We start from the raw sequence: 21,372 nt of genomic DNA, 5'->3' as shown, positions 1-21,372 counted from the left end.
CCCTTTTAATTCATTTTCCAGATGAGATCCACTTATTCTAAGCCTGGATAAAATAATCTACAGCTTGAGGTAGTGGAAAAAAAACTGGGCTTAGAAATAGACTACAGTTGGATTTCTGGATCCATCATGTACTGGCTATGTGACTTTGTGCAAACCTTTAACCTCCTTGAGGCTCAATTACTTAATTTACCATGTAAAGATAAATAATAAAATATTGTCATTATTATGAGACTCAAATGATATGATGGATCTTTAAAATACTTTGAAAATGTAAAGGATTATGCTAATTCTACTTCCAATAAAGTTGTTAATGTAAGTGAATGTTTATTATAATTCACAACAGAGAAATCATTTGTGCATTTTTTTCTTTTTTTTTGAGATATAAAATAGCATCCTAAAACTTAAATATATAATTTATATCTTTCTATTAAAATTAAGAATAGGATATTCAAATATCAATGTTGGAATAGACCTTAGAGATAATCTAGTCTATCCCACATTATTGTATAAAAGGGGACAGTGAGGCCAAGAGGAAAAAGAAACCTTTTTTAGATTATACAATCAGGCAGTGGTAAAATCAGGATTGGACCTCTGGTTCCCTTTCTTCCCATTCAATGTATTTCCTACTCTACTACAATGTCTTACCTAAATGGTCTTGTTGGGCTTTGTTAGGAAACTACTGTTCATCTCCAATTTTTCATTCACTGCTTTGAACCAAGATTTTAATATGAACTGTCAAGCAGGCTTCTCCTTGGTGGGAGGTTACTTTTCATAAAGAGAATGACCTAGAAGGCAATTCTTTCACACATTTTACCTTCCTGCCAGTAGATTGTAAACCATTGCATGGCTACTGAGGCTATAGGTAGGACAACCAGAAAATGTGAACCAAGGCTGGAGGTCATGTTAGTTTTTCCTGAGGGGTATACAGATATTGGTCTTGCTGGAGCAACAAATAGAAAATAAGTTAGTGACTAGCATATGGTAAATATTCCTTTGGTGTTCATTTTATTCCATTTCTCCTCACATTATGGTAGAATGTTATTGCTTACGAAGTACTTTCCTATTTTTTATTTCAAGTTATTTTCACAACAAATACATGAGGTAAGGATTATTTTCATATTACAGATGAGAAAATTGAGGCTCCGAGAGAGTAAATTAATAGCCAAACTTTACACGGTAAACAAGAGAGCTGAGATTTAAACCTAGATTCTCTGATCTCAAGTGAAGGAATCTTTCCAGTATACCATAATGGCCTATGATTTTGCCATACTTAATGAATTCTGAAAAATATTACTAAGATGTGACTGTGAATTAATAAATGCCACGTGGAAGAAGTTCTAAAGATTGTAACTAAACTTACATATTTTATAAAAAATAAACATATCTCTACCTTTCTTTGAAACTATATAAATACTTTTTTTTCTACCTTTTTTTTTTTTTTTTTTTTTAAATACAGACGAGGTCTCACTATGTTGCACAGGCTGGTCTTGAACTCCTAAGCTCAAGTGATCCTCTCGCTTTGGCCTCCCAAAATGCTGGGATTGCAGGCATGAGCCACCATGCCCAGACAGCCACCATGCCTGGTCAACTACCTAAATACTCCTAAATTATAAGAAGAGGCTTCAATTGCTTAGACTGATCAAGTGTCCAAAAGTATGCAACACAAGTCTAGAATCAGTTAGAATTAACTTTGGATTGCTGATTTAGCTAAACAAACAGATCTCAGAAGTTGGAAGGGTTCAATTCTACACTTACAAAGGATATACTTATTCTGGAAATTTTGGTTCTCACTTATGTATTAATAATATATGGAAAAATGCAGAAGGAAAAAGAAAAAAAAAGAATCATAGATGCTTTATTCCTGAGAATCGTTGCTTCTTTCGCTAGTGCAATTTTTTTTAAGTTGCATAAATTGTGGTTGTGAAGTATTTTCTGAATATACCACGTGAAAAACTTTCCTCCAAAAACTAAAGTAGGGGCACAATGAAATGGAGGTAGAATTCTTCATAAGAAAAGCATGAAATGATATAGTCACATTTTTCTCTTACATATTTAGTTCTTTCTAAGCACAGTGTTAGAAGTCAGAGAGATCTGGATATAAAACAAAACCCTAAATTTAATAGTTATATGATCTTAGGCAAGTCAAATAACCTGCTTAAGATAGTTTTTTAATTTGTAAAATGGAGACGATAATACCTACATCATAGGATTGCTATGAGGATTAAATGTGATAACACATGTAAAGCTCTTGGTACTTGATTTGTAAAGTTCAATAAGTGATATTCCCTTTCCTCTCACCCCTTCCTATGATTATTTCCTGTTAACTCCAAAAGCCTACATATTTTCAACCTAAGAAGATAATTTTATTAGCTGTGTTGTTCAGATTTTCACCACTGCTTTGATGCCTCAGTCTATCTGGAAGAAAGCTTCACTTTCTTACAAATAAAATGCCTTAACTTTTCATATTACACAGATCATCTCACTATAGTTTACCCTTTCAAGCACATGCACACACACACACACGCAACAACAACAACAACAACAACCACTAAAGTACCCACCTCTTAACACCTCAAAAATGTCCAATGTCTGGCACAGATCCTCAGCATGCTCAATTCTTCTTTGGAGGCCTGTAGTCCATGTCTGTATTTTTTACTTTTGTGACTTATCCATCACAACATGGCTTTTATCCTCTGTTGCTGAGGCAGAAATGCCAAAAGGAGTCCATAGCATTTGGGTAAAATAGATTCAATGAGCAGAAGGCAAACCTATGATTAGAACTTGATAAATCGACCACTGAAACACCTTTTACCCATTTAAAGTTAAGTATTATAATTAGGGCACAAAGATATTTGGATCTCATAGGCTGAGATAATTGTGCCAATTATTCAATAATTGTGCTAATCTGAGATGTAGCACTTTTTTAGTCTTTTATACATATTGACCCTGAGAATATTCCACAGGCCTAAGAAAACTTATTTTGTGACCTTAAGTAAGATTCAGTTTAAAAGAATAATAGCTGAGTTATATGTATAATTTTGAATTATATTTACATAAATTATAAATAAGACTATTTTTAAAAAGAGAACCACAGATGAACAGTGAATTTAATAACCATTATCTAAATTTTATTAAGTAGCAAAATGTTTTTATATAGATCTTATCCATGATTTACAGATTAGGTATGACTATTTCCTCTTTTTGACCTTTTATGCAAAACAAAATAAGATCATAAATTTTAAAAGACCACAATTTAGAATAAACATTAATTCCTAACTGCTTGAAATACATCAGATTTTCACCATGAGGAGACTTTTCTGATCCAATTAAATGAAAAGACATATGTACAGTTTACAAACTTGACAGAAACATACAAACAAAAAAACACCTGAATAAGAAGAGCCATCCCTTTCTACCTCACTCCAAAATAAAATAATAAGTCATTTTGAGAACATTAAAATTAAAATGTTAATCATTACACTGATAACCACTTGATAGTTTATAATTTTAGGTGGTTCAAAAAATGTTTTCTATCTAGAAGTCAGATCATTAAACTATGGTCCAGAAGCAAATTGTGGCCTAACAAAGATTTGTGGAGGTTCTTATTATTCTTCCCACTCCACAGCTTTGGGAATTTTTCCATTCCTTAAAGATTACTTTAGTTGTATAGTGACTGTATTTTCCAAACTCCAAATCAGGCCATAAGTTCTAACACATGGGGGTTTTGTGTTGTTTCTTGGTCCTGGATGCAATCTGGGAGGTGTAACTTAGATATTAAAAAATTAGAATTTCAGGACACATGACATTAGGACCTCCTAAGGGTGTGTCAAGAAAATAAACAGATAAAAGAAAAAAATTAGAAGTTTTGGGATATTCTGAAGGCTTAGAAAGATAATGAAAGAGAATGTTTGAAATTAAGAATGCCTTGGAAAATTTGTTTACTGTGTGAATAAATCATCTGAGTCAAGGTTATTGGATAGGTAAAAAAAATCAGTTAAAATCGAGAAGAAACTGGAAATCTTATTTAATCTGAAATTATTAGAAAGTATATTCCATGGTTCATTCATACACAAGAAAATTTAAAAAAATGGTATGTAGCTTTATGTAAATATAATCATAACTCTCTATTAGATGTGTGACATGTTCAAGAGTGAGGAGCTTTCCTAGAGTTGATATTGTAGGGATCTTAGGGTTACTGCCCAACTTTGTATTATCAAGCTGTGGAAAAATCTATTCCCTTGAAGCACTGAGATTTGAGCTGACCATGCTAGCAAACATGTTATTTGCAGCTCCTTGTTGCCACAACTATCATGATGAAAGAGTCAATCTTGTGTACCTATATCTGTTCCTGAGAAGTCCCCTTCTGATCCTACAATTTTAATGATTTATAAATGCAATAACAATATCTTTGTGGGTAGTCAAGAAAAGGGTCACAAGTTGCCTCCACAGTCAGGAAGTACACTAAGAAGGTTCTGACTAGTTTTCATTCTGCTATACTGAGCTTCACGAGGACAGGGTGAGTGTTATTCATTTCTAAGGCCCTGTGCTAAGCCTTGCATATAGTAGATGTTCAATAAATAACTGCTAAATAACTTGTAAGATCCTCAAGGAAGAAAGCATTTTCCTGATCTTCCAAGTTTTTCATTTTGTACTCATCATTGAATAGCAGCTATTTTTGTGAGTTGACTATCATCACATAGGCAAACATAATAAGAAGCAATGTTTTGAAGAAGCAGATAGAGTGAGTCACATAATAGTGCAAATGTAGATATGTATCCTAGAGGAGCTGTTACTCACCTACCTTTCTGTGTGACCAGGATGAAGGAGATAGGTGGTCATTATCTCTTCTTTCAAGTATCACCTGGGAAACCCATCATTCTTAAAAGAAGCAGTGGTATCTTGCAACTTGGCTATTTAGTCTATTTCCTTGTAGAGGGGTAAAAACAAACAGAATTGGTGACTGTTAATTACATAACCCCCTCAGAGTTAAATCTTTATAGAAGACAGAGGTAGTGAAAGGGATTAAAAAAGAATATTAGCCTTTGCTAGCTTTTCAGAAATTAATCCTCACGATTGTCTGACTAGACAGAGACAGAAAGAGAGAGGGAGGTAAACTAAAATAAACATGGCATAGCAATGACAAAGAACAAATACATATGCAAACACAACATGATCCAAAGAATTTTCTAAAATTCATAAGCAAGTTAAAGGGCTATCTGTCAGGACAGATGACCATCATGAAGAAGAAACGAGCTCCTATTAAAAGAAGAAGCCAAATAGGCTGGGAGCGGTGGCTCACGCCTGTAATCCCAGCACTTTGGGAGGCTGAGGCGGGGGGATCTCGAGATCAAGAGATCGAGACCATGGTGAAACTCCGTCTCTACTAAAAATACACACACACACACACCAAACAAAAACAAAAACAAAAACAAAAACAAAAACAAAAAAATAGCCTGGTGCGGTGGCGGGCGCCTGTAGTCCCAGCTACTCAGGAGGCTGAGGCAGGAGAATGGTACGAACCCGGGAGGCGCAACTTGCAGTGAGCTGAGATTGTGCCACTGCCCTCCAGCCTGGGCAACAGAGAAAGACCCCATCAGAAGAAGAAGAAGAAGGAGGAGAAGGAGGAGGAGAAGAAGGAGGAGGAGGAAGAGGAGAATAAGAAGAAGAAGAAAGGAGGAGGAGGAGGAGGAGGAGGAGGAGGAGGAGAAGAAGAAGAAGAAGAAGAAGAAGAAGAAGAAGAAGAAGAAGAAGAAGAAGAAGAAGAAGAAGAAGAAGAAGAAGAAAAGAAGAAGAAGAAGAAAGAAGAAAAAAGAAAGAAGAAGAAGAAGCCGCCACAAAATAAGCCTTCTTCCACCATTTGGAAAAAAGCACCATCCTCTTTTGTAGAACTGACAAACCAGAAACCATTTTTCCCCTGATGGGGAAAACCACCTTTCTTCTGCTTGGGCTTTTTTTTTTTTTTTCTCTTTTTCTTTTTTTCATTCTATATTTACCAAGAAATATATCGCTGCGATAGACAGTTCATGTACAGTAAATCATCAATATAGTTTAAGCCAATAAAAGCCAAATTGAGACTATTAAGTAGCATAATGCTGTGTAACAGTCCAGTGCTTGACTTACTTAAATATATACATTCTTTGGTGAAATTAGCTTCATTCAGTTTTATGTTTTTACACAAAAATGTTTTTAAGAGGGACAGTAAACCAGAGAGAAGAAACCTGCAGAACTTTGGAGCCTAACTTACATGTGTTATTCATAATTATATTTTCTAACAATAAAGATATGCTCCAATTTGAAGGCATTATTTGAGATTGGCCATGCAAGAGTAAACATGGACTGGATATTTGAGTGCCCAAAATCTTTTATTGGGGGCAGGAACCCAAAACATATAATTCAAAGACTGAATATAAATATTTGTTAATGTGCTAAAAAATCAACAATCAGTCATGATGATATTCTTGTTACCCCTTATACTAGCCTTCTGTGTTTCACAGGAAGTAAATTATCAAACACAAATGAACCTTCCAAGAATGTCAAAATGTATCAGTTATTAGTTAAGGACTTAAAGAAAATGTTCTAAGGCTATAGCCTTCTTTAATATGATAATACATCTGAAGAAAGAAAAACTAAAATTTCAGAAAATATAATTTCATAGATGCAATCAGAAAAAAATCAAGAAGTTAAAAACCAATAAAATGTCATAAAATTATAGCTTACCAAATAATTCCATATATTTACCTCATTTGAGTTTTAGAACCAACATATAAAAAAGGGAAATATTATTTCCTTCATTGTCTAAATAAGAACAGTGACAAATTTTAATGTTACTGTACTTATTCTAACTCATGAAACTCCAGAACTGGAATACAGGTCTTCTGATCTCTAGTACACTTTTTCTTCTGCCTGCTAGAATGCATATACCACAATTTGTTTATTCATTCAACTGTGATGAACCTTTGAGTTATTTCCAGTTTTACAAATTAAGTTGCTATGATTATTTGTATACATGCCTTTGTGTAGATATATTCTTTTATTTGCCTTGATTAAATATCTAAGAATGAAATGACTGATTCATATGGTAGTTGTATGGTTAACTTAAGAAGCTGCCAAACTGTTTTTCAAAGTAGTTGTACCAATTTGCATTTCCATCTGCAGTGTATGTAGGAGATCTAATTGCTCCATATCCTTGCTATTGTTTTATATGGTCCATTTTTAAGCCATTGTAATAGGTAAGTGGTGGTATCTCATTGTGGTTTTAATTTGCATTCCCCTAATAGCTAATGATACTGAGCTTCTCTTCCTGCATTTATTTGCTATTGCTATCTCTATTTATGGTGAAGTGTCTATTCAAATATTTTGTGTTTTTAAAATTTTCTTATATTGTCAAATTTTCACAAAACAAGTTTATTGAAGTTTAATTCATGAAAATACAATTCATCCAGTTAAAGTACAAGAATACCTTGGAAATACTGCAAATTCAGTTCCCGACCACTACAAGAAAGCAAATATTGTAACAAAGTAAGTATCACAATAAAGTGAGTCACATGAATTTTTAGTTTTCTATTTCATATAAAAGTTATGTTTACACTATATTGTAGTCTATTAAGTGTGCAATTATGTCTAAATAATGCACATTCTTTTATTGAAAATATTTTAGTGCTTGCCTGAAAATGCTAACAATCATCCAAACCTTCAGTGAGTTGTAATCTTTTTACTGATGGAGGGTCTTGCCTTGATGTTTATGGCTGCTGAATGATCAGGGTGGTGGCACGTAAAGAATGAGGTAGCTGTGGCAATTTCTTAAATCTAGAAAACAGTAAAGTTTGCCAAATTCATTGACCCTTTCTTTTATACCATTTCTCTACATCATGTGATTCTGGTTGATAACATTTTACCCACAGCAGTACTTCTTTTAAAATTAAAGTCTATGCTCTCAAACCCCACCACTGCTTTATCAAATATGTTTATGTAATATTATAAGTCCTTTGTTGTCATTTCAACAATGTTCACAGCATCTCCACCAGGAGTAGATTCTATTCCAAGAAACTGCTTTCTTTGCTTATACATAAAAAGCAATTCCTCATTTATTAAAAAGTTTTAACATGAGACTGCAGCAATTCTGTTGCATCTTCTGGCTCCACTTCTAATTCTAGTTTTCTTGCTATTTCCACCAAATCTGCAGTTATTTGTTCCAGTGAAGTCTTGAACCCCTCAAAGTCATCCTTGGGGTTGGAATCAACTTATTCCAAACTCCCGTTAATGTTGATATTTTGACCTCCTCCCATGAAGTGCAAATGTTCTTAATGGCAGCGAGAATGATGAATCACTTCTAGAAGGTATAATTTACTTTTTCCCAGATTCATCAGAGGAGTCATTATCTCTGGCAACCATAGTCTTACGAAATGTATTTCTTAAATAACAGGACTTGAAAATCAGTATTACTCTTTGATCTCTAGGCTGCAGGATGAATGCCACATTAGCAGGAAAGAAAACAACATCAATCTTCTTATACATCTCCATCAGAGCTCTTGTGTGACTAGATGCATTTTCAATGAGAAGTAATATTTTGAAAGGATTTTTTTTTCTGAGGTGGTCTTAACAGTAGGCCTAAAATATTCAATAAACCATGCTGTAGTGCTGTAAACAGATATGCTGTTATATGGACTTGGTTGTTCCATTTATAGAGAATAAGCAGAGTAGATTTAGCATAATTCTTAAGGGCACTAGAATTTTCAAAATGGAAAATGAGCATTGGCTTCAAATTAAAGTAATCAGCTGCATTATCCCCTAACAAACAAGTCAGCCTGTCCTTTGAAGTTTTAAAGCCAGGAAATGATTTCTCCTGTCTAGCTATATAAGTCCTAGGTGGCAGCTTCTTTCTGTACAGGGCTGTTTTGTCTACACTGAAAATCTGTTGAAAAGCTTGCCTTCTGCTAGCTTTTGAATTTGCTTGCTCTTGCTTCTCTAGTTCTTTTAATTGCGATGTTAGGGTGTCAATTTTAGATCTTTCCTGCTTTCTCTTGTAGGCATTTAGTGCTATAAATTTCCCTCTACACACTGCTTTAAATGTGTCCCAGAGATTCTCATACATTTTCTCTTTGTTCTCATTGGTTTCAAAGAACATCTTTATTTCTGCCTTAATTTTGTTATTTACCCAGTAGTCATTCAGGAGCAGGTTGTTCAGTTTCCATGTAGTTGTGCAGTTTTGAGTGAGCTTCTTAATCCTGAGTTCTAATTTGATTGCACTGTGGTCTGAGAGACTGTTTTTTATGATTTCCGTTCTTTTGCATTTGCTGAGGAGTGTTTTACTTCCAATTATGTGGTCAATTATAGAAAAAGTGTGATGTGGTGCTGAGAAGAATGTATATTCTGCTGATTTTGGGTGGAGAGCTCTATAGATGTCTATTAGGTCCGCTTGGTCCAGAGCCGTGTTCAAGTCCTGAATATCATTGTTGAGTTTCTGTCTCATTGATCTGTCTCATATTGACAGTGGGGTGTTAAAGTCCCCTACTATTATTGAGTGGGATTCTAAGTCTTTTTGTAGATCTTAAGAACTTGCTTCATGAATCTGGGTACTCTTGTATTGGGTGCATATATATTTAGGATAGTTAGCTCTTCTTGCTGCATTGATCCCTTTATCATTATGTAATGCCCTTCTTTGTCTTTTTTGATCTTTGTTGGTTTAATGTTTGCTTTATCAGAGACTAGGATTGCAACTACTGCTTTTGTTTTTCTTTCCATTTGCTTGGTTAATATTCATCCATCCCTTTATTTTGAGCCTATGTGTGTCTTTGCACATAAGATGGGTCTCCTGAATACTGCACACCAATGGGTCTTGACTTTTTATCCAATTTGCCAGTCTATATCTTTTAATTGGGGCATTTAGCCCATTTACATTTAAGGTTAATATTGTTATGTGTTAATTTGATCCTGTCATTATGATGCTAGCCGGTTATTTTGCACATTAGTTGATGCAGTTTCTTCATAGTGTTTATGGCCTTTATAATTTGGTGTGTTTTTGCTGTGGCTGGTACCGATTTTTCCTTTCCATATTTAGCGCTTCCTTTAGGAGCTCTTGTAAGGCAGGAGTGGTCGTGACAAAATCTCTCAGCATTTGTTTGTCTGTAAAGGATTTTATTTCTCCTTTGCTTATGAAGCTAGTTTGGCTGGGTATGAAATTCTGAGTGGAAAATTATTTTCTTTAAGAATGTTGAAGTTCAGCGGTGGTGTTGCCCCTGTCCAGGCCCTGAGTGGCCCTGAGCATGGGCAGTCCCTGGTGGCTGCCATAGCCGAGCTACCAGTGCTGGACTCCCACGGGCAGTGGGTGCCGTTTGGAGCTCTCCTCCGGGAGCGCCGCACCATGGTACTGTTTGTGCAGCATTTCCTGTTTTACATTTGCAAGGAATATGTAGAGGCTCTGTGAAAAATCCTGAAGAGTTTCTTACAAGAAGCAAATGTCATCCTTATAGTGATTGAACAGTCATCCTACCATCCTATTGAGCCTTTTTGCAAACTGCCTGGATATTCTCATGAAATCTATTTCATCCTGAGAGGGAAATTTATAAAAGATTGGGAATGAAAAGAGGTGAAGAAATGGCCTCATCAGGACAGAGCCCCCACGTAAACTCTCAGGAAGCCTTTGGAGCTTGTGGTGGGCAGTGACTGGCCCTCTCTTTGATTTTCAAGGAGATCCAGCTCAGCAAGGTGGAACTATCATTTTAGGTTCAGGTGACAACATCCATTTTATACACCATGAAAGGAATACGTTGGATCACAAACCTATCAACTGTTTTACAGCTTGTAGGAGTTTAACATGTGAACTTTACAAACAGACTTTCAGTTATCCATGTGTGAGTTAACATGGTATCTGCAACTTTCGACTGGACCTCCTGGAATGTGACCTTCAATGCTGGGGTGTAATATCCCTGTGCAGTGTCTAACCTGCTGTCCCTTTCCAGCCTTTGAGGATTTAGGAAAGCATAAAGAGGCCTTGAACCAGTTGAACTGCATGCTGAGAAGCATCAGTTGTCAAAAATGTGATAATACTTTCATTTTATAGCTTTTAAAATTTTATGCAAAATAACAAATATGAATATACAAAATATAACTTTAAAAAATTATAAAATCATAAATATAATTTCAATCATTTTACATTATGGTATATTCAGTCAATGAAAGATTTTTTGGGGAATTAATACAAATTCTGATGAAGAATATATAAAGGGAAGGGAGAGCAACACAAGACCATTGTATTCAGTGAAGAAAGCAAAATATTAAATTCTGTCAACAATGTAACTGCATTTTTATATGTATATATTTGTATTTTTGTGTGCTTAGGAAAAAGACAGGAAACAAACACCAAAATGTTGCCAGTAGGTATCTCTGTGTTAAGATGATAGTGTTATTATTTTCTTTTCTGCATTTCCCAACTGTTCTATAATGAGCATGATTAATATTGTTGGGCCAGGAAAAGGTCTTTAAACATTATCTGACAATTTTATGCCTATAAAACCACCTTCTAAAGCGCAAATTATATAGGCTGCAGTCCATATTTCTACCCTAATTGCTTTACTCACAGGAAGTGTGGCAATCCGAATATCTCACATATAGCCAGTGTCCACGGCACCTTCTCATTACACACTTGCTATCCATTTCACCAGGATTTTTGGGAATTGGGGGAGCTATGGAGAAAAAATTTGTTTTAGATATTTAAGATATGTATTTAAAACACAGTTAGTGTGCTTTTTGAAAGGGAACTGTAAGAATTTCATTTTATTTATTTATTTTTCAGACAGAGTCTTGCTCTGTCTCTCAGGCTGGAGTGCAATGGTGCTATCTTAGCTCACTGCAACTTCTGCCTCCTGGGTTCAAGTGATTCTCCTGCCTCAGCCTCCCAAGTAGCTGGGATTACAGGCACCTGCCAATACACCTGGCAACTTTTTGTATTTTTAGTAGAGACAGGGTTTCACCATGTTGGCCAGGCTGGTCTTGAGCTCCTGACCTCAGCCTCCCAAAGTGCTAGAATTACAGGCATGTGCCACCACACCTGGACAAGAATTGTTCAAATTTTTAAAAACTTTGTGACTTAAATGTACCCTATGGTTTAGTTGTGCTTTCCTAGAGAACTCGTATTTCCCACCCGCAAATTGCTCTTATTTGGAAGATTTGTCAATTTTTTATTTTTCTAGAAACTTAATCTGTTTAGTTGGGAAGTGTCCCAGAATTCCTGATGAAAAAAGTACAGCAAAATCAGGATTTTGGTAATTATTAGCAAGTATAATATTGCTTTGAACTCAATGCTTTTATATGAAGCATATGAAGTTACAAAAAATTAATGTATTAAAATATTTGAATATATTTTCATGTTTGTATAATCATGTTTTTATTCAATAAAATGAAATTTCTCATTTAAATTTTTTTTTAAAAAAGAATGTTGAATATTGACCCCCACTCTCTTCTGGCTTGTAGGGTTTCTGCAGAGAGATCCACTGTTAGTCTGATGGGCTTCCCTTTGTAGGTAACCCAACCTTTGTCTCTGGCTGCCCTTAACATTTTTTTCTTCATTTCAACCTTGGTGAATGTGATGATCATGTGTCTTGGGGTTGCTCTTCTCGAGGATTATCCTTGTGGTGTTCTCTGTAGTTCCTGAATTTGAATGTTGGCTTGTCTTGCTAGGTTGGGGAAGTTCTCCTGAATAATATCCTGAAGAGTGTTTTCCAACTTGGTTCCATTCTCCCCATCACTTTCCATTACAACAATCAAATGTAGGTTTGTTTTGGTACCAGTACCATGCTGTTTTGGTTACTGTAGCCTTGTAGTATAGTTTGAAGTCAGGTAGCGTGATGCCTCCAGCTTTGTTCTTTTGACTTAGGATTGTCTTGGAGATGCGGGCTCTTTTTTGGTTCCATATGAACTTTAAAGCAGTTTTTTCCAATTCTGTGAAGAAACTCATTGGTAGCTTGATGGGGATGGCATTGAATCTATAAATTACCTTGGGCAGTATGGCCATTTTCACGATATTGATTCTTCCTATCCATGAGCATGGTATGTTCTTCCATTTGTTTGTGTCCTCTTTTATTTCACTGAGCAGTGGTTTGTAGTTGTCCTTGAAGAGGTCCTTTACATCCCTTGTAAGTTGGATTCCTAGGTATTTTATTCTCTTTGAAGCAATTGTGAATGGAAGTTCATTCCTGATTTGGCTCTCTGTTTGTCTGTTACTGGTGTATAAGAATGCTTGTGATTTTTGCACATTAATTTTGTATCCTGAGACTTTTCTGAAGTTGCTTATCAGCTTGAGGAGATTTTGGGCTGAGACAATGGGGTTTTCTAAATATACAATCATGTCATCTGCAAAGAGGGACAATTTGACTTATAGATGGAACAGAACAGAGTCCTCAGAAATAATACCACACATCTACAGCCATCTGATCTTTGACAAACCTGAGAGAAACAAGAAATGGGGAAAGGATTCCCTATTTAATAAATGGTGCTGGGAAAATTGGCTAGCCATAAGTAGAAAGCTGAAACTGGATCCTTTCCTTACTCCTTATACGAAAATTAATTCAAGATGGATTAGAGACTTAAATGTTAGACCTAATACCATAAAAATCCTCGAGGAAAACCTAGGTAGTACCATTCAGGACATAGGCATGGGCAAAGACTTCATGTCTAAAACACCAAAAGCAACGGCAGCAAAAGCCAAAATTGACAAATGGGATCTCATTAAACTAAAGAGCTTCTGCACAGCAAAAGAAACTACCATCAGAGTGAACAGGCAACCTACAGAATGGGAGAAAATTTTTGCAATCTACTCATCTGACAAAGGGCTAATATCCAGAACCTACAAAGAACTCAAACAAATTTACAAGAAAAAAACAAACAACCCCATCAAAAAGTGGGCAAAGGATATGAACAGACATTTCTCAAAAGAAGACATTCATACAGCCAACAGACACATGAAAAAATGCTCATCATCACTGGCCATCAGAGAAATGCAAATCAAAACCACAATGAGATACCATCTCACACCAGTTAGAATGGCGATCATTAAAAAGTCAGGAAACAACAGGTGCTGGAGAGGATGTGGAGAAATAGGAACGCTTTTACACTGTTGGTGGGATTGTAAACTAGTTCAACCATTATGGAAAACAGTATGGCGATTCCTCAAGGATCTAGAACTAGATGTACCATATGACCCAGCCATCCCATTACTGGGTATATACCCAAAGGATTATAAATTATGCTGCTATAAAGACACATGCACACGTATGTTTATTGCGGCACTATTCACAATAGCAAAGACTTGGAATCAACCCAAATGTCCATCAGTGACAGACTGGATTAAGAAAATGTGGCACATATACACCATGGAATACTATGCAGCCATAAAAAAGGATGAGTTTGTGTCCTTTGTAGGGACATGGATGCAGCTGGAAACCATCATTCTTAGCAAACTATCACAAGAACAGAAAACCAAACACCGCATGTTCTCACTCATAGGTGGGAACTGAACAATGAGATCACTTGGACTGAGGAAGGGGAACATCACACACCGGGGCCTATCATGGGGACGGGGGAGAGGGGAGGGATTGCATTGGGAGTTATACCTGATGTAAATGACGAGTTGATGGGTGCAGCACACCAACATGGCACAAGTATACATATGTAACAAACCTTCACGTTATGCACATGTACCCTAGAACTTAAAGTATAATAATAATAAATAAATTAATAAAAATGTAGGTTTGGTGGTTTCACATAGCCCCATATGTCTTGGAGGCTTTTTCCATTCCTTTTCATTCTTTTTCTCTACTCTTATCTTCACGATTTATTTCATTAAGTTGGTCTTCAATCTCTGATATCCTTTCTTCCACTTTATCAATTTGGCTATTGATGCATGTGCATGCTTCATGAAATTCTTGTGCTGTGTTTTTCAGCTCCATCAAGTCATTTATTTTCTTCTCTAAACTAATTATTCTAGGTAGCAAAACCTCTAACCTTTTTTCAAGGTTCTTAGCTTCCTTGAATTGGGTTAGAACAGGCTTTTTTAGCTCAGAGGAGTTTGTTATTACCCATCTTCTCAAGCCTAATTCTGTCAATTCATCAAACTCATTCTCCATAGTTTTGTTTCCTTGCTGGTGAGGAGTTGTGATCCTTTGGGGGAGAAGAGGCATTCCGCTTTTTGGAATTTTCAGACTTTTTGGGCTGGTTTCTCCTCATTTTTGTGGATTTATCTACCTTTGGTCTTTGATGTTGGGACCTTCGTATGCTGTTTCTGTGTGGACATCCTTTTTGTTGATGTTGATGCTATTACTTTCTGTTTGTTAGTTTTCCTCTAAAAGTCAGGCCCCTCTGCTGCAGGTCTGCTGGAATTTGCTGGAGGTCCACTCCAGATCCTGTTTTCTGGGTATCACCAGCGGATGTTGCAGAACAGCAAAGATTGCTGCTTGTTTATTCCTTTGGAAGCTTTGTACTAGGGGGCACCTGCCAGATGCCAGCCAGTGCTCTCCTGTATGAGATGTCTGTCGGCCCCTGCTCGGAGGCGTCTCCCCATCAGGAGGCACAGGGGTCACGGACCCACTTGAGGAGACAGCCTGTCCCTTAGCAGAACTGGAGCGCTGTGATGGGAGATCTGGTGCTCTCTTCAAAGTCAACAGTTAGGAACGTTTAAGTTTGTTGAAGCTGTGCCCACAACTGCCCCTTCCTCTAGGTGCTCTGTTCCAGGGAGATGGGAGTTTTATCTATAAGCCCCTGACTGGGGCTGCTGCCTTTCTTCCTGAGATGCCCTGCCCAGAGAGGAGGAATGTAGAGAAGAAGTCTGGCTACAGCGGCTTTGCCAAGCTGTGGTGGGCTCTTCCCAGTTTGAACTTCCTGGTGACTTTGTTTACACTGTGAGGGGAAAACCGCCTACTCAAGCCTCAGTAATGGTGGACACCCCTCCCACACCAAGTTTGAGTGTCCCAGGTCAACTTCAGACTGCTGTGCTCGCAGCGAGAATTTCATGCCAGTGGATCTTAGCTTGCCGAGCTCTGTGGTGATGGGATCCGCTGAGCTAGACCACTTGACTCCCTGGCTTCAGCCTCCTTTCCATGGGAGTGAACAGTTCTGTCTCACTGGCATTCCAGGCACCACTGGGGTATGAAGAAAAACTAGCAGTTTTAATTATATTCACATCTTTTCCTTTGCATTCAGAACTTGGCTGACTGTTTGGTGCAAGAACCTTGCTATCTTGGTTGTCAACATGCCTTCTTCACTAAGTTTAATGATTTCTAGTGTTTTAAGGTGAGAGACATGAGACTCTTCCTTTCACTTGAACACTAATTGTAGGATTATTAATTGACTTAATTTCAATATCGTTTTGTCTCAGAGAATAGGGATGCCCCAAAAGAGGGGGAGATATGAGGGAACAGTTGGTTAGTGGAGAAGGTGATCTTTGTTTTTGTTTTTGTTGTGTGTTTCAGAACACACATTTATTAAGTACCCTGTTGTACTTAATAATAAAATACATTTAATAATAATACATTTAATAATATTTTAATAATAAAATACACTTAATAATAAAAATACATTTATTAAGTACCCTGTTGTATATGGGTGCAGTCCATGGCATCCCCAAACAATAGCAATGGTAATATCAAAGATCACTTATCACCCACACACAGTGGCTCATGCCTGTAATCTGAGCACTAAGAAGGAGGCCAAGGGGTCAGATAGCTTGATCTCAAGAGTTTGAGGCCAGCCTGGGCAACATGGCGAAATATCATACACACACACACACACACACACACACACACACACACACACACACTAGCCGGGCATGGTGGCGCACACCTTGTAGTCCCACAACTTGGCAGGCTGAGTTGGGAGGATCACTTGAGCCTAGGAGGTCAAGGCTGCAGTGAGCCATGATCGTGTCACTGCATTCCAGCCTGTGTGACAGAGTGAGACCCTATCCCAGAAAACAAAAACAAAAACAAAAACAAAGATCTCTTATCGCAGATCACCATAACAGATATAATGATAATGAAAATGTTTCAAATACTGTGAGAATAACTAAAATGTGACACAGAGATATGAAGTGAGCATACATTGTTGGAAAAATGATGCCAATAGACTTGCTCTACACAGGATTGTTACAAACCTCCAATTTGTAATAAAAGGCAGCATCTGGGAAACATAATGAAGTAAAGCACAGTAAAAACATATGTATGTATAAAGCTTAGTGAGTTTTAGTATATAGAGAATTGTACAACTATTATCACTATTTAATTCCAAAAAGATTTTATCACCCCCAAAAAGAAACCTATACCCGTGGGCTATCACTTCCCCTATTTTCTTTTTCTTTCTTTCTTTTTTTTAAAAATTATACTTTAAGTTCCGGGATACATTTGCAGAATGTGCAGTTTTGTTACATAGGTATACACATGCCATGGTGGTTTGCTGCACCCATCAACACATCACTTAATTAGGTATTTCTCCTAATGTTATCCCTCCCCTAGCCTCCCACCCCCAGGACAGACCCTGGTGTGTGATGTTCCCCTATGTCCATGTGTTCTCATTTTTCAGCTCCCACTTATGAGTGAGAACATGCAGTGTTTGGTTTTCTGATCTTGCGATAGTTTGCTGAGAATGATGGTTTCCAGCATTATCCATGTCCCTGCAAAAACATGAACTCATCATCTTTTTTATGGCTGCATAGTATTCCATGGCATATATGTGCCACATTTTCTTTATCCAGTCTATTATTGATGGACATTTGGGTTGGTTCCAAGTCTTTGCTATTGTGAATAGCGCTGCAATAAACATACTCGTGCATGGGTCTTTATAGTAGAATAATTTATAATCATTTGGGTATACACCCAGTAATGAGATTACTGGGTCAAATTGTATTTCTGGTTCTAGATTCTTGAGGAATAAGCACACTGTCTTCTACAATGGTTGATCTAATTTAAATTCCCACCAAGAGTATAAAAGTGTTCTTATTTCTCCACATCCTCTCCAGCATCTGTTCTTTCCCGACTTTTTAATGATCGCCATTCCAACTAGCGTGAGATGGTATCTCATTGTGGTTTTGATTTGCATTTCTCTGATGACCAGTGATGATGAGCATTTTTTCATATGTCTGTTGGCTGCATAAATGTCTTCTTTTGAGAAGTATCTGTTTATATCCTTCACCCACTTTTTGGTGAGGTTGTTTGTTTTGTCTTGTAAATTTAAGTTCTTTGTAGATTCTGGATATTAACCCTTTGTCAGATGGATAGATTGCACATTTTTTCTCCCATTCTGTAGGTTGCCTGTTCACTCTGATGATAGTTTCTTTTGCTGTGCAGAAGCTCTTTAGTTTAATTAGTTCCCATTTGTAAATTTTGGCGTTCGTTGCCATTGCTTTTGGTGTTTTAGACATGAAGTCTCTGCCCATGCCTGTGTCCTGAATGGTATTGCCTAGGTTTTCTTCTAGGATTTTTACAGTTCTAGGTCTTTTAAGTCTTTGTTCCATCTTCAGTTGGTCTTTGTATGAGGTGTAAGGAAGGGGTCCGGTTTCAGTTTTCTGCATATGGTAGCCAGTTTTCCCAGCACCATTTATTAAATAGGGAATCCTTTCCCCATTGCTTGTTCTTGTCAGGTTTGTCAAAGATCAGATTGTTGTAGATGTGCAGTGCTATTTCTGAGGCCTCTGTTCTGTTCCATTGGCCTATATATCTCTTTTGGTACCAGTACCATGCTGTTTGGTTACAGTAGCTTTGTAGTAGAGTTTGAAGTCTGGTAGCATGATGCCTCCAGCTTTTTTCTTCTTGCCCAGGATTGTCTTATTTATGCGGGCTCTTTTTTGGTTCCATATAAAGTTTAAAGTAGTTTTTATTTTATTTTATTTTATTTTTTTCCCAATTCTGTGAAGAAAGTCAGTGGTAGCTTGATGGGGATAGCATTGAATCTATAAATTACTTTGGGCAGTATGGTCATTTTCACAATATTGATTCTTTCCATCCATGAGCATGGAATATTCTTCCATTTGTTTGTGTTCCCTCTTATTTCCTTGAGCAGTGGTTTATAGTTCTCCTTTAAGAGGTCTTTCACATCCCTTGTAAGTTGTATTCCTGCATATTTTATATTCTTAGTAGCAATTGTGAATGAGAGTTCACTCATGATTTGGCTCTCTGTCTGTTATTGGTGTATAAGAATGCTTGTAATTTTTGCATATTGATTTTGTATCCTGAGACTTTGCTGAAGTTGCTTATCAGCTTAAGGAGATTTGGGGCTGAGACGATGGGGTTTTCTCAATATAAAATTATGTCATCTGCAAACAGAGATAATTTGACTTCCTTTTTTCCTATTTCAATACCATTTGTTTGTTTCTCTTGCCTGATTGCCCTGGCAAGACCTGCCAATGCTATGTTGAATAGGAGCTGTGAGAGAGGGTATCCTTGTCTTTTGCCGATTTTCAGAGAGAATGCTTCCAGTTTTTGCCCATTCTGCATGATGGCTGTGGGTTTGTCATAAATAGTTCTTATTATTTTGAGATACATTCCATTAATACCCACTTTATTGAGAGCTTTTACCATGAGGGGGTGTTGAATTTTGTCAAAGGCCTTTTCTGCATCTATTGAGATAATCATGAGGTTTTTGTGATTGCTTCTGTTTATATGATGGGTTATGTTTATTGATTTGCATATATTGAACCAGCCTTGCATCCCAGGTAAGAAGCTAACTTGACAGTGGCAAATAAGCTTTGTGATTTGCTGCTGGATTCGGTTTGCCAGTATTGTATTGAGGATTTTCACCTTGATGTTCATCAAGGATATTGGCCTGACATTTTCTTTTTTTGTTGTGTCTCTGCCAGGTTTTGGTATCAGGATGATGCTGGCTTCATAAAATGAGTTAGGGAGGATTCCCTCTTTTCCTATTGTTTGGAATAATTTCAGAAGGAATGGTACCAGCTCCTCTTTGTCACTCTGGTATAATTTGGTTGTGAATCCATTTGTTCTTGGACTTTTTCTTGGTTGGTAGGCTATGAATTCATGCCTCAATTTCAGAACTTGTTATTGGTTTATTCAGGAATTCAACTTCTTCTTGGTTTAGACTTGGGAGGGTGTGTGTCCAGGAATTTATCCATTTCTTCTAGATTTTCTAGTTTCTTTGCATAGAGGTGTTTATAGTATTCTCTCACGGTAGTTTGTATTTCTATGGGATCAGTGGTGATATACCCTATATTTTTTTTATTTGGTCTATTTGATTCTTCTCCCTTTTCTTTTTTATTAGTCTGGCTATCTATTTTGTTGATCTTTACAAAAAAAAAAAAAAACAGCTCCTGGATTCATTGATTTTTTTTAAAGGTTTTTCGTGTCTCTATCTCCTTCAGTTCTGCTCTGGTCTTAGTTATTTCTTGTCTTCTACCAGATTTTGAATTTGTTCGCTGTTTCTTCTTTAGTTCTTTTAATTTTGATGTTAGCGTGTCAATTTTACATCTTCCCTGCTTTCTCTGGTGGGCATTTGGTGCTATAAATTTCCCTCCACACAGTGGTTTAAATGTGTCCGAGAGATTCTGGTACATTGTGTCTTCGTTCTCATTGGTTTCAAAGAGCATCTTTATGTCTGCCTTCATTTTGTTACGTACCCAGGAGTCATTTAGGAGCAGGTTGTTCAGTTTCCATGCAGTTGTGCGGTTTTGAGTGAGTTTCTTGATCCTGAGTTCTAGTTTGTTTGCACTGCGGTCTGACAGACTGTTTGTTATGATTTCCATTCTTTTGTATTTGCTGAGGAGCTTTTTACTTCCAATTATGTGGTCAATTTTAGAATAAGTGTGATGTGGTACTCAGAATATTGTGTATTCTGTTGATTTGGGGTGGAGAGTTCTGCAGATGTTTATTAGGTCTGCTTTGTCCAGAGCTGAGTTCAAGTCTTGAATATCCTTGTCAATTTTCTGTCTCGTTGATCTGTCTAATATTGACAGCGGGGTGTTAAAGTCTCCCACTATTATGGTGTGGTAGTCTAAGTCTCTTTGTAGGCCTCTAAGAACTAGCTTCATGAATCTGGTTGCTTCTGTATTGGGTGCATATATATTTAGGGTAGTTAGCTTTTCTTGCTGCATTGATCCCTTTACCATTATATAATGCTCTTCTTTTTCTCTTTTGATCTTTGTTTGTTTAAAGTCTGTTTTATCAGAGATTAGGATCCCAACTCCTGCTTTTTTGCTTGGTAAATATTCCTCCATCCCTTTATTTTGAGCCTATGTGTGTCTTTGCATGCCAATGTGTCTCCTGAATACAGCACACTGATGCGTCTTGACTCTTTATCCCATTTGGCAGTCTGTGTCTTATAATTGGGGCATTTATCCCATTTACATTTAAGGTTAATATTGTTCTGTGTGAATTTGAT

General features: G+C 36.9%; 2 protein-coding genes and 1 pseudogene across 4 annotated transcripts in view; 2 read left to right on the top strand and 1 right to left on the bottom strand.

The window, feature by feature from the left end:
• The window catches only part of ZC3H12B (zinc finger CCCH-type containing 12B), a 72,987-nt gene extending 70,010 nt beyond the window's left edge, over positions 1-2,977 (bottom strand). For all 3 annotated transcript variants that reach the window (XM_050776874.1, XM_050776873.1, XM_050776875.1), the window contains exon 1: positions 2,562-2,977. The gene's annotated coding sequence lies outside the window, so the exon portion shown is untranslated. The remainder of the gene's footprint in view (positions 1-2,561) is intronic.
• The window catches only part of ZC4H2 (zinc finger C4H2-type containing), a 558,331-nt gene that overhangs the window by 63,548 nt on the left and 473,411 nt on the right, over positions 1-21,372 (top strand). The gene's annotated exons all lie outside the window — the stretch shown is intronic.
• LOC126946763 (peroxiredoxin-like 2C) lies at positions 10,208-10,854 on the top strand (annotated as a pseudogene).

This window comes from Macaca thibetana, chromosome X (genome assembly GCF_024542745.1).
Source record: "Macaca thibetana thibetana isolate TM-01 chromosome X, ASM2454274v1, whole genome shotgun sequence".
Lineage (NCBI taxonomy): Eukaryota > Metazoa > Chordata > Mammalia > Primates > Cercopithecidae > Macaca > Macaca thibetana.
Note: the sequence above shows the minus strand (reverse complement) of the source record. Positions and strands in the feature narration are given on the sequence as shown.